Source organism: Cyprinus carpio, chromosome B25 (genome assembly GCF_018340385.1).
Source record: "Cyprinus carpio isolate SPL01 chromosome B25, ASM1834038v1, whole genome shotgun sequence".
Lineage (NCBI taxonomy): Eukaryota > Metazoa > Chordata > Actinopteri > Cypriniformes > Cyprinidae > Cyprinus > Cyprinus carpio.
The window spans coordinates 9,274,325-9,288,745 of NC_056621.1; the positions used below are offsets into that span (position 1 = coordinate 9,274,325).

The following is a 14,421-nucleotide window of genomic DNA, read 5'->3' on the forward strand; positions in this document are numbered from 1 at the left end:
GTTCATAATCAAACTTTCTCTGTGTTTGCCATTTTTCTGTGGAAAAACTGTATTGCACACTGATGAAACTACATTTGCATGCATATGTTTTCCCACCTGCCTATATTTTAAGCTCTTGATGCAATTTTGTTATTTTTTGTTCACATTTGTATAGAAGCTTGTTTATCTCTTGCTGAGTTTAAGTTTACCTCAAACAATTCAGGCTTTTTGGACTTTCTAGAATTGCGAGATATAAACTTGAAACTTGAAAGTCTGAAAAAAAGTCTGAATTGTGAGATTAAATGTCACAGTTACCTTTTTATTTTATGATTAGAATTAGAATTAAACTGAAATGCAAGAAGGTAAGTCAGAATCTAGCAATTGACTTTTTTCTTAGCGGTGTGACATATCTCTCAATTCAGATTTTTTTCCTCAGTTTATCGAGAAAAAATGTCAGAGTTGTGAGATAAAAAGTCACAATCACCTTTTACAAAAAAGTAAATTCAGAATTCTGAAGAAATAAAGATAGGATTAACTAAGAATTGCGAGAAGTTAACTGTAAAATACGAGAAGGTAAGTCAGAATTGTGAGTTTCTCGCAATTCTGTGTTGATTTATAATTGCGAGAAGTTGACTATAATAAGAGTTGTTAGTTTACATTTTTGTTACATTTTAGGTTTTTAGGTAATTTTAGGTAAGTCGCGATTAAGTTTTTTTTTATTTTTAGCTAAAAAATACCACGCTAGCCTTTTTAGAGGCATAAGATGCAGTTTGTCAAAGACAGATTCTACAAGACTCAATCACCAGATCTCATCACATCATCTTCCAGTCTCTCGTCTCCAGTGGCCTCATGTGACCTTGCCCGCCTCCGCCCTGTTCATCCCACCGCTGCCCTTTTGCAGTTGGATGCCTGTGTGGCCCCATCACTCTCAGTGCTGGTCTCTCTGCAAAACGCCAAGGCTAAAAATATTTGTGCCAACAAGGCAGAGTGGGTTCAGCCCTCTAACAGGAATAGCAGAGTAGCAGTCAACTAGAGTCGCTGGAATTGTCAGTTTGCGAGCAGCACGATGCCCGATCTTTCTCTTTCATTTTCTCCCTCTGTTTTCCTTCCATAGGTTGGACAACATCTCCATCCCCTTGGATTCATGACATGTTTCAGACCAGAATGCTGCAGTGTGTAGTTGTTTAGACAGAGGAACATGCAAATAAATACGCCATGCTGTTAAGTTCCTGCAATTTCAATGGTGTCAAAATATGAGCACATACCAAGCCCTTAATACCACCCACAAACGCTAAATTAATCACACCATGGACTTTAATCAGGGCTAATTGGACTGATTAGTTCATTAGGTCGTACTGTTAGGTACCTTGGTGATACATTCAAGCCAACAAAACACTGAAAATCAGGCTTTCCAATAAATAAATACAAAACTACAGAAGATATCAGGTGTGAAAATTACACTTTAAGAGGGACTTCATTAAGAATTAATTGTTCAAGCAGTTCATTCGCAAATGCTGTTTGCGTTATTAAAGGGATAGTTCACAGAAAAATGAAAATTTCCTGATTATATACTCACCACCAAGTCATTTTAAGATGTATATGATTTTCGTTCTTTAGCTGAAGAGAATTTAAGGTTTGGGAGCAAAACATTCCAATATTTTTCTCCAGTGCAAATGAATGGGGCTCAGCGTGGACCATTTTTGATGGCCCAAAATCCATATTTAGGCAGCTTCGAAGTAATCTAAACAACCCCAGCCAACAAATAAGAGTCTTCTCTAGTGAAACGATGAGTCATTTTCAGAACAAAATAAAAAAACAATTATTTTTTACGTACAAATGTTAGAGAAGATTCTAATTTGTTGGCTGGGGTTGTGTTGATTACTTTGTACCTGCCTAAATATGGATTTTGAACCATCAAAAAGAGCCCTGTTTACTTGCATTAGATGGAGAAAAAGCCTGGAATGTTACCCTCCAAAATCTAAATGTCTCTTCGGCTGAAGAAAGTCGTATACATCTTGGTAGGCCTTTAAAAATGTAAATTTTTGGTAAACTATTCCTTTAACTAAAAGAATTATGCAATCAGGTATTAGCACAAGAAAAAAATAAGAAAAAAAAGCACATCTATAATGGCCCTAATTTACAAAAAAGGAGGCGTGTTTGCACGCTAATGTCTTAAATTCATAACAGTACTATTACAGCATTTCGTCCCCTTGGAATTATAAGGTTCTATCTGCATTCCGAGTAGTTTTGAGATATTGAACTTCAAATTTTTTGTATTCCATTCGACTGTGTAGATTAAACCTTTTTGTTTTTTTTAAATAAAAAGTCCCATAATGTACAGAACAATAAAAATCTATCACATAATGTAAATAAGTTATCACAGAATAAGAATATGTGAATAAACCTTATAATTCCAAGGGGATGATTTAGCACCTGGTTAAAAATTTTTTTTTTTTTTTTTTTTTTTTTTTGGCGTATGATTTTGCATAGGCCTATTGCTTTTAAATGGTTTAACTGTGAATTTGCCCCCAAGGTTGTACAAATTATTGAATGGACAGCCTTATTTTCATTCATATTCATTTACATTTGGTGTCCACACTAAGCATCAATGTATGATTATTTTAGACTTTATGAATAGTGTACATTAATTCTGACTTACGTAGATAAGAAATATGTGTTTCTCTTTTCCTTCTCAGCCTTGTAAAATCATTGCAAGTCTGAGTCACTCTCTATTCTACTGTGGTCATGGTGAAATATTCAAATACATCTCAAGCAGTTAGAAAGCTAACTACTGCCACCTAGTGGGGAGATACAGAAAGACACAAGCAGTCAAATTCAAGCTTATAAATAATTAATCTGATTGCATAAATGCTAAAAAAAAAAAAAAATATGTTTGCATAAAATCACAGCACAGTTGCTGGAATAGATGAAGATATGTGATGTGTGTAAATGCTTCAGTTTTGCTTTGATCAAGCTTCAAAAATGCAAAACAGCCTGATGTCAGCCTTCAAAGTTTCACTAATACGTTTCATTTCCTAAGACAGTGGCACTGAAACCCCAAATGGGCAGGGCTGCTGTCGAACCACATGGGGGCGCTGTCATTGTTTGTTGTTGTGCATCAAACAGGCCTCCAGAAACAAATTCAATGGAGTGCTTATGTAACGTCCATGAATGAGAATTTAATTCCTTTTGTTTTGGCTTAACACATCCTAGAACGACCCTACATGCAACAAACACACCTCTTGAGCCTGCGGTTTTCGTGCCTGTGTAACGGATCTCTGCATAAAAGCTCTACGACCGATTACATTTAATTGAGTTTTATTAAATGGTCAAACAGCAGGAACCGTGGGGATTATGGTTAATGCACGTTGAGAGGCTTTGTGTTAGCACTGTCAGGAATATTTATTTATGTGTAATTGTAGCTCCCTTCTTGCACATTTCCAATAGACCTCATGTCAGCTAAGGAATTATTCACATTAAAGCATTTAATGCTGAATAAACTGTCTTAAGTACGTGTTTGCAAACAATAAATATTGGCTCACACTTTATTTTAATATGCTGCACACAGAATGATTATAAGAATATTATTAGCTGCTTTGTTTTTTTCATTACAACTTTAGTGTCTAATTATCATTTTTATTATTATTTTTAGTAGATCTGACTGCCATCATGCAAGTGCATTTTTTTTAAAACACTACAAAGGAAGGTGAGGTTTCCTTTTATAAACATGATAAATATGATATCAATTTAAAATGCATGTTTTTAGCTGCAAATACCTGACACAGAATGCAGTTATTCTGCGTTTGAGGATAAACTCCCAGATCTCGTCCTCCTGAGAAGGCTTCCCTAAAAGTAGAGCGAGAAATCAATAACTTGAATCATTAGTCTGGCTCATGTGGGCAAATTATATAAACATTAATTGGATATGACAGACAGAGATTGCTTTTTTTAGCCATTTCCCATAAGCATTTGTCTAGCTGTAGCCTATTTGGTCCCGACAATCTGCTGTGATTTTACTGTAAATACAGCTGCACATGAGAGAAAATTTAATTATAAGTATTTCTGTTGAGACTGATTAACCGTTTTTAATATTTGGGTCCCAGAGACGGCAATGATGTTCACGTGAAAATAATACTAGTTATTTTAAAATTAAATCCCTAATATATAATCTATAACATCCTCTGACCTTATCAAAACTGTACCTCTGTTTTACTGCTAACTAATCATTAAGTTTTAATCACATTCTTTTTTCCTTGCAAAAACATTCTAAAAAATACATTAAAAGTAATGTAAGACCTACAGACAGAAAACGAGGGATTGTGTGCGTAACAACGTACCAATATGAAGTGTTTTTGACATTCTCCATTAAGGAGAGCCTACTGTGATCAGTACTGCCCTCCTCTGGCCTTAACGGAGAAAAGCATTGCGATAAAATATGTAGGCTACGCGTGCTTTTGACTGACATAAATAAACAATGACTAGCAGGAAGTCACAAAACCTTCACGAAGCCTTTTGAGATGCTTTGAAAAGGAAACCACGTTTGTTTTTGTTTTGTTTTCCTCAGTCTTTTTAAACATAACCAGCGTGCCTTTAATATGAAGATACGCGCGTGTTCACACATGCGCACTCGCCACATGGTGGCAGCACTGCACTAGTCATACCGACTGAGTGTTTTCCAGCCTTCTCTCCGGCGCAGGGGCTCACCGGGGCAAAACACACCTGACTCAATGCCTATTAATACAGACAACGCTTCACTTTCATCCATAATGTGATTATGCCATCCCGGGGTGCAAAACGATACCCCCGACCGCAAGCTGTCAATACGAATCTCTATGTGCCTATTGTACCGCCGCGCACGCGTTCTGTTCTGCCCGTCCCCCGCGGCTAGGGACAGGTCACATAAAGATTAGTCGGGTCTCCTCTCATCAATAGGGGTCCCATCAGGAGAAATAAGCTTCTTCCAGGGAGGTGACTATTATAAACAGGTGCCTCCTTTTATTTAGTGTTGACACTGTGGTCTAACTTCGCCTCTGAATCTTTCGGCACTGTATTGTTTTGCCTGTTCACTTTTCGCGCGAACCCGAAATATTAATAGGTCTTACTCATTTTGCCTTCGCCTCTGTTTCTGTCAGATATGTCTGCTGTGATAATTGGGCTCAATCAGAGATTATTCATGGCGCTCTCAGACATGACCGAGCAGCTTTGTTTGAAGCAGCCCACACGTTCCCCTTCGAACATGCCTCTACCTCACAATGCGTACCGCTCTCATCCTTTTTTGTGGCGCTTGTATGTCCTTAATTACGGCCAATTAACGCATGGACGCAAACGCAGTAAAACATCCTACTTCCAAATGGACATACCCTGGAAAATAACATGACAACCCCACAAAAAAGCGCGGATGTGCAGCAAAATAACCCTATGTATTTATCAAAGAAAGCAATTCGCTGATATTTGCGAGTTCTCTGAGTACATCTTCTTGAAAATAATTACAGCGGTAATGACTTTTTCCCGGTAATGCTGGAGAGAAGGGAACATAAGCCGGAGACATGTAGGCCGATAAAATATCCGCGGCCAGGCCTCCCGGTGCGCTCCCCTCCGCAGCCACGCTACGGTCCTTATATCTACACGGCTGATAAACCATTAGGCAGAGCCGTGACTCACTCGTTGATCGTAGTGAAGAGCGTTAGCGGACAGCCTGGCCCAATACTCCCAATTGTTCCCCTAATATCTGTCTAATGGCCTCCATTTAATCTAGGGAGGATGATTATTACGTATCCGTTCCCCCCTCCCCTTTACCCTGGCCGAACACACAGACACACAAAGCCGCAGTCCCAGCAGATGAATACATCTCGGTCATCAGTGTAAAGTAAAACATAATCAGTGCATTTCCCTCCAGTGCATGAGTATGCTAATGAGTTAGCTTCGCTGGTAATTTTAGAATTATGTTCCGATAGCTAGGCTGCATGCAGCGATGGTGTTTGGAGGTTGTCTCGGGCGCGTTCTGCGATCGTTCTCTGTGGTTTTCTCCATGTCCACTGAATGGGGTTTTATGGGTTTACAGATGTGAATGCAGATTATTATCCGACATGTAATCAAACGAAATTCAGTAACCGTTATGGTTCTTATAAAACAAAATAAAAAAAAATACTTAGGTCTCCCTGCCTTTCCATGATTTTTTAGTGGTTATATGTTGTTTTTGTTCAGCTAGAAAAATAGTTAAAAACTAGCTTGTCTGGGATGGAAGACAGGTTAAACCATCTTTAACCAGCAGAAATCAGGCTGGTTTCTTTCCAGGATTTTTTTTTCTTTTCAGCTGGACCAACAAGCCCTTACTTCCATCTTATCATTTCCATTCCTTTCCCACTTGCAACATTCTGTCTGTTGTCCTTTATCTTCTCCTTCCTTTATTCATTCAAAATTTTTTAAACCAAATGCTGGGTTCAGCTTGTTGGGAAATTTTATTGGGTTATTTTTAATATTTTTACCCAGGTCACCCAGGTCAGACCGGGTTTTTTGAGTCCACAGGTTCTCAGCGCCGCCACAGATTTGGTGCACTTTTTCAGCGAAATAAAGGTTTGTATACATTTTATTTAATTTATAAAGTTTTTACTGTGCTGTAAATTATATTATTTTTCGCAATGCAACATAAGGACGAGATGTCAGTCATCGTGCTTTGCATTTTGTGTGTGTGTGTTTCTACTTGGTCTTCCCTTCCTCCTTCTTGCCTTCCTTTTTCATTCCTTCCTACTTTCTGTTCCTTACTTACTTGTGCAACTGTTCTTCTTTTTTTCCTTGCCTTCCTACCTTCCTTTTCGTTCCTCTTTCATTCCTACTTTTTGCTTCTCTTTTGTTTTTCCTCATTCATTTTTGTCTTGCTACTTTCTTTTTCCTTCTTGCCGTGTTTTCCCTACTTTTTCTTTAATTTTGTCCCCTTACTGTCTTTCATTCCTTCTTGCCTTCATTCCTTTTCTTTACTTCTTCCATCCTGCTTTTTGCTTTCCTTCCTTCATTCCTTCTTTTTTGCCTTCCCAATTTATTCTTTCCTCCTTTTAAACTGTTCTTTCCTTCCTGCTTTGTTTTCCTTCATTCCTTATACTGTCTTTTTTATTCTTTCTGTCATACAACTTTGTCTTTCTCCTCTTTCTTTCCTCCTTCTTGCCTTGTTTTTTTCTCTTTCCTTCCCTTTTTTTCCCCTTGTTTTCCTTCCGTCCTTCATACTTTTGTCTTTGTTCCTTCGCTTTTGCATGCATCTTTCTTTCTTTCTTTCTTTCTTTTTCTTTTTTTCTTTCTTTCTTTCTTTCTTTCTTTCTTTCTTTCTTTTTATTGATGACACCAAGTGTGGTACCTGAGAAGGAAATTAAGTCAGTCCTACACTCACTACAACAGCCATGGGGCTCCCTGGACATGCACTAGCATGCAGACCTTCATTCGCAATTCACAGCCGGCTTGAAACTCCCGTACAGCTTGACAAAATCCGAGGAACAGCAAGCCCTAGTCAAATATGTTTTGTCAATATTTAGGCTTGTTCCGCTTTTTTCACCTCAACAAAAGTTTCATTTTATTGAGTGTCTTTGCAGGGTTTGCCGTCTCCTTGCAGGATTTCTGAACAATCGACCCTCGAGGTGCTCATAGAAAATGAACTCCCAACTCTCAATCAATATTGGTCATATGAAGGGAAAGTCTAGCATGGATGATATTAAATGTTGACAGAGTGTTCAAGACATGAGTTACAAATATTGTGCCAGCATTTGGGATAAAAAAAGCCAAAATATGATGCAGAAATGGATTACATCTGTCCAAACAGCCCTCTTGGTTTAAGATGCTGTTTGAGATGGGTAAATAAAATTCTCTGGAGAAACACAGACAGCTTTGTACTACCGAATATGCTTCAAAACTAGCAATATTCTCACAGCAAAAACATATTTTTGAGAGAGTATATCATGGTAAATTTCTGTCATCCTGCTCTGTTCACATTCTTTATTATTTCTATCTGACCAAACTCAGAGTGACATATAAATATAATATAACAGCAGTGAAGCCCATGCAAACAAACAGATAAAACTTTATCACACTAAACATCACAACCCACATATTGTTATAATACCTTACCTCATGTGTATATATGCCAGTTCAACTCAAGCTTTATGTATCTGGAATACAAACAAGAATTGAACCAGTGATTTGCATATCCAAAACTATTTTTACAGGCATGTTGCCTTAGCTTGACTCCAGTGTTTTTTATTTGTTTAGTTAGTTGTCCATCTATAAAAATTGAAGCACACAGCCGAAGCCGTCTGTGCTATTTTCCCACTTAAACATGTTTCCAGCATTTCAAAAAAAATAATATCATCCAATTCATTGGGGCTCATTAGCTCCAACCATGACCTTATGTGAATTTTCAAAGCAGGAACAATGAAGGTAACACTTTTATAAGTGCTCTTCACTCTGCATACTCTAACAGAGAATTATCAAATTACCTTTATTTCTTGGAGCGCAGGTCTTGGTTAGTGTACCTGACACATGTCGCGGTGCATTATTGGGGCAGTTACCTTTCAGACATGTGCTCTGGTGTGAAAAGGGAAAGGTTAGGAGGTTTCATTCAGCAGTTAAAAATAGTGGAGCCTTGGTAATGGGGGAATGATCATTTCCACCGTGCAGCAAGGTCTTCGATGGCTGCCGACAGCATTAAGGGCGAAGCAAGGATGTGAGGCACTTCAGAAGAAGCTAATCAGGCACAAAACATCTCAGTGAAAAGGTTTTGGGTTTTGAAGAAGCCTGCAAATGGAAATTGAGAGCAGGAGAACCTATTTAGAAACATCTAAACATATATACAGGGACCAACGCATGTTTTGTTAAGAGGCGGGCGAAGGTCCTATTAAGCTAAAGCGTATGTTTGTTAATCAGAAAGATGGATAGTAATTGCATACATAAAACATCTCTAAGAACAAAGCATTTTTTTCACAAATCAAGTATGAATAACCTACTGAACATTCTTTTATACAAGAGCCACCCAGTTTTAGGCATAACAAGCAAAGTTTAAGGAAAGCATACATAATTGACGTATTAATGTTTTAAATTATCTGCTATACATTCATTGTGAGTTGATGCTGAATGCAAATGACTGGTTTGGAGCATAATATGGGTAAAAAATGCTAGTTTTGATGTATGCATCTCAATATGACTCTGTATAAATTACTTGTATGTGACACATACATGAATTCACACTCAAAAGAGAGAACAGTGACAACCTCTTTACGCACATTGGCTGTTTTTAAACTCAGCATCCACTAAATGATCTCTGGAGATGGATTTAGCTTTTTTTCCTAAGCTGCTGTTTTTTAGAAATGCTTCCGAGTTAACTAAACATGCAGTGGTAAATGTTTATTACATGCTATCTATACTGAACAGTCCAAATAAATGAAATTAAAATAAATTTGGGTTAATTTTTAAATATTGTAAGTGAATGGAAAAGTACAGTACATTGTTAAAGGTACACAACAGAGGGTTTCTTTTGGTCAGAAATAAATTGTTGAACTAATACATTTAAAATCAGTAAATTCAGTGTTCAGATCCTTGTTTTTGCTTTACTGCATCACATAATAATTTATTTGGTGCGTTGTGATGGGACAAAGAGAGAAAAAGAGGGATGATAGAGAGAATCCTGCAGTGCACCCTTAAACACAATGTAGTTACATTCCTTTCCTGTTTTAAAGCAGTAGTTCACTCAAATAATTAAAAAAGCAGCACAAAAGTATAAACAAATGGGCATTTACTCACCTTCATGTTGTTTCAAACCTGAATGAGTTTGTTTTGTCAAACAAAAAATGTAGATTTTTGAAAAATATCCTTGCTTTTTTTTTTTTAAGGAATAAATCATTCATGAGTAAATTTCACAAATTTTCTGCATGTTTCAATTCAATATAAAGATATATTTGCCATTATTTCACAGCACATTTTTTAAATCTCTTTGTTCAGTTCACACTGAGAACTTGCATTCACAACTCAGAAATCATTTAAAGGGGTGGTTGATTGCGATTTTAACTTTTTTAAATGTAAGTTAGTGTGTAATGTTGCTGTTTGTGCATAAACAATATCTGCAAAATTCAATGCAAACGGAGATATCGTCTTTTAAAATTCTGGCAGTTTAATGCCTACAAAAATGGCTGGTAAGGGACTACAAGCAGCTTCTTCCCAGGTCCGTTACGTCATGAACCCAGATAAACCCTGGCCCTGGGAAAACGCAACAAAGGGGGCGAGGCCATGTTGTGCTGCTTTAGAGAAGAGGAGGAGAAAACTAGAGGTACATGTAAAAATCTGTTCATAGAAGAAAGTCCTAAACACCTAGGATGTCTTGAGGGTGAGTAAATCATGGGGTAATATTCATTTTTGGGTGAACTATCCCTTTAAACCAACCCATACCACCAAACCTGTCCCTAACCTTACCCGTATCCCACCTCAATAGCAGCAGAAGTGTTTCACAATACAATACGAATACAATAAACACATTGTACTTATTTTTTGATGTAACTACATAGTAGTTAAGGCCACTAATATAAAGTGGGACCAAGAAAGGCACCACAAAAGAATCCTAAGAGTAAGAACATTAGGATATTTGGTCATTACATGGCTTCAGAAGACATATGAACCACTTTTATAATGCTTGCATGCTGCTTTTTGTCATTCTGGAGCCCTAATTCACATTCCTTCTACAAAAAAGATTATATTAAATAGTATTAGACCTTTTTAAATAATGTTCACTCTCAGAAAAAAAGGTACAAAAGCTATGGGGATGGTACCTTTTCAAAAGGTACACTTTTGGACCTTATTTACCCCTAAAGGGTGCATATTAGTACTTTAAAGGTACCTAAATGGTACATATTTCAAAAGGGTTCCTCCCTGGTGATAGATTTGTACCTTTTTTTTCTGAGAGTGATGGAACAATTTTAAAATCAGCAGCATATATTGTAAAGAATAAAGAAATATGCATTGATATTCAGATTTACTTTAAGTACATCATTTAGAAATTTTATACAGCAATAGCAGAGTCGTATAAGGTACAGTGAGCTACACGTTTAATTTCATTATTGAATTATTGAACTAAACACGCTCGTTAGACTCATTGTCTCCTCTGAATGATGATGTGCACATCTCACTGGGGTGAAAATCAGTGTAGGTCCTCTCTATTGAATTACGTGATAACACATGATGCTACACCAGAGCAGGCCCTTTCCGTTTCGTATTACACTGCTATCTAACAGGTGGCTGACAGCCCAGAGTCGAGGTTGCGTCGAAATAAGTGTGATCTTGTAAGGTCAGGTGTGTCGACTCACTTTATTCTAACCAAAAAACACAAAGATTAAAATGTGGTCTAGTCTGCCAAAGGAACGCCAGAAGGGAGAGGCTGAATTCTTCTAATGAATACATACATTTGTGGCAGATTGTTACCCATTTTTTTCAGATTACATTGGGCACCTTGTTGCCAAGACAACAGCAATTAGCAAGAACTGGGTTACCAGGCAGACAGTGGCTACAACAAAGTACACATCGTAACCATAGTAACCAGGGTCAGGCCAACAGTGCGGGCTTGTCTTCGCATCACATGTGGTAGGAAATATATGCGTTTTGGCCTTATATTCTCATAAAGATTGATAACGCGACATATATGCTGCAAACACTAACATATGGTCCATGACCTCCTCTCGTAATTAATCTCAGCTTAATGTTTTGCCAAAACAACTGACTGACAGCTGAATTTCTGTTGCTATTTGTACAGTCCACTCACCGTTAATTCAAACATTGACTTTATCTGAAACCTTTTACCCAGTTTGAAGCTAATAGATAAGCAACATTCTTTATTTACAGATAAAGATGGCCATTACTAAACAAATGCACGCATCCACTGACCGATATATCAATGATCATCTGATATATGTGTTTTTGTTGTTGTTGTTGTTTTGTTTTTTTTTTTTAAGTCATACAACCATTTTTCTAAATGTAAGATATAAACGTCAGAATTGTACGATATAAAATCAGAATTTCCTGATATAAACTTGCGATTCTGGGAAGAAAACTACATTTTCAGATATAAACTAAGAAAATGCTGTATATAAACTTGCAATTCTGAGAAGTCTGAAATGTGAGATATAAACTGAGAAACTGAGAAAAAAATGTCATAGTTGTTTCCACTGCAGAATAAACAATTTTTTTAACAACCTTTTATTTCACAGTTCTAATTGAGAAAACTCACAACTACCTTTTTTTTATTTAGTGGTAGAAATAAGCTTCTATAAAAATGTGTCTCTGTATTTCAGTAGCAGTAAACCAGTAAGAAAGTGTTATAGGTCATTAAGAGTGTTCATTCAATGAAGTATTTGCCAGACTGATTTGAAACTCGTGAACTGTGAGCCTGCTGAACAATTTAATAAAGGAACCGGCTCTCAATAGCCATTTGTTTATGAATTGGATTAAGCTGGTTGCTCTGCACCTGTTTGATTTGCTAAAAGCGAGCGGCACCTAATAGTCATTCATCCGTGAATTGCACTATACTGCTTGTGCTGTATGTTTTTGTGTGCAGCCAGCAAGGACAGCTCAATAACAAAAATATGTTTCAATGTAAACTCATGGTACACAATCTTTTGATCATTCTCATTCAGTATGAACTGCCGACTCAGATTCACAATTCCCTCAGTATTCGCCAACGCTGAAAGTCAGTGCAACACTCAATTTAATATGAAACTCATGAGTTTTTTCAGTGAGTTCGGAATGATTTATTAAAAGAGGCAGTTGTTTTTTAATTGTGTAACATTGGTTGCACTGTATGATTTTTATGCACTAGAAAGAACTAGCTGTTAAGGATCATTCATTTGTGAATCAATTTACAATTTTTTCATCAATTTTAATTACAGTTTTCATGTGCTGCCCCTAAACAAAACATAATATAAAGTTTTTGACGCTATTTCACGGTACACTTTTTTTCACAGCTGTTTTGTTCAGTTTGCACTGAAAACTTACACAATATAAATAGCGCAAAACTTTCTAGAAAGAAAGTCAGCAAAACCAGCTTTGTTCCATGAAGGTTTTGTGGACTTTTTCAAACTAGTAACTTGGGTCTTTCAGCTGATTAAAAGAACCATCTCACTGAAGTAATCAACTATTTTTTTATATCCCAAGAGTGATTTATTTCAAACAGGCTCTAAAATTTGGACTAAAAAAAAACTTTAGTTACACTCTATTTTAAAGTGTAATTTTTACAGTGTAATTATACATACAAGTAGTAATTAATATCAATTAACTACTTGTACTTACTATAGGGTTATTATGAGGGTTTGATTTAGGCTTAGTTGCCTGCAATTATGCATAATTATGCATAAGTACATGTAAGTACAAGGACACCGTAAAATAAAATGTTAGTAAAACTTCTCACAAATATAATAAGACTCAAAAAACAGTCTTAGAGATACATTGCCATGCTGGTGCTGCACTGCTTCAATATGTTAACAGGATAGTTAACTCAAAAATGAAAATTCTGTCATTAATTACTCTCCCTCACATCGTTCCAAACCTGTAATACCTTTGTTCAACACAAATTAAAATATATATTTTGATGAAATCTGAGAGCTTTCTGACCCTGAATAGACAGCAACACAACTGAAACAACTCAAGGCCCAGAAAGCTAGTAAGGACATCGTTTAAATAGTCTGTGTGACACGTATGAACTGGATCAAGTGAGAATCCTTTTAGAATATTTTTTTATCGTTTATTTTTTTACATGTTTGATGACAATAAATGTTCGTATCAGTACCACAACGCATGTGTGAACGCCTCCCTTTGTAAACAGTGCACAGCGCGTCTATTTTTACGATGTACTTACTACCTTTCTGGGCCTTGAATGTGGTAGTTACATTGCTGTCTATGGAGGGTCAGAAAGCTGAGGGTGATTAATTAATGACATTAATTGTAATTTTTTGGATGGACTATCCTTTTAAAGGCTCAAAACCTAAAATCTGTCATTGATATTTTAAAGTGTTCAGCCCAGTGATTACACTGTATAAAGAAAACATTTTTGTTGTTGTTGTTGTTGTAAATAAAGATCATTGGAGCAAATTTTTACATAAAATACTATTTCAGTACCTAAAATCTGTCAATTTATTTATTTATATTACTTTTTGTTATATATTTTAAATGGTTATATTAATTTGTATTTATCTTTGTTTTTTTGTCTATTTTTTTGATTATATATTTTTTTCCTTAAACCACACACAAGGTCCAAACCAGATCCCTCCCACTCTCATGTCCAGAGGCTTTCCCCAGGTGTCCAGAGGGCGTCAGAATGTGTTCAATTAGCTTGTGTAACCAGAGGCAGGGCGGACACTTAATCCCACAGCAGCACCTGCTGCCTCTTCACAGGTTAACCCCAGTCAGCCATGTCACCGGCCGAGGCAG

General features: G+C 36.7%; 1 long non-coding RNA gene across 1 annotated transcript; it reads right to left on the minus strand.

The window, feature by feature from the left end:
• Window positions 1-662: 662 nt before the first annotated feature.
• On the minus strand, window positions 663-13,680 carry LOC109050627. Its single transcript, XR_006158617.1, has 4 exons — window positions 8,089-13,680; window positions 3,756-3,825; window positions 2,639-2,777; window positions 663-1,146 (listed from the first exon to the last, which is right to left on the minus strand). It is a non-coding gene; the product is annotated as an uncharacterized LOC109050627 (long non-coding RNA).
• Between the last annotated feature and the right edge of the window lie 741 nt (window positions 13,681-14,421).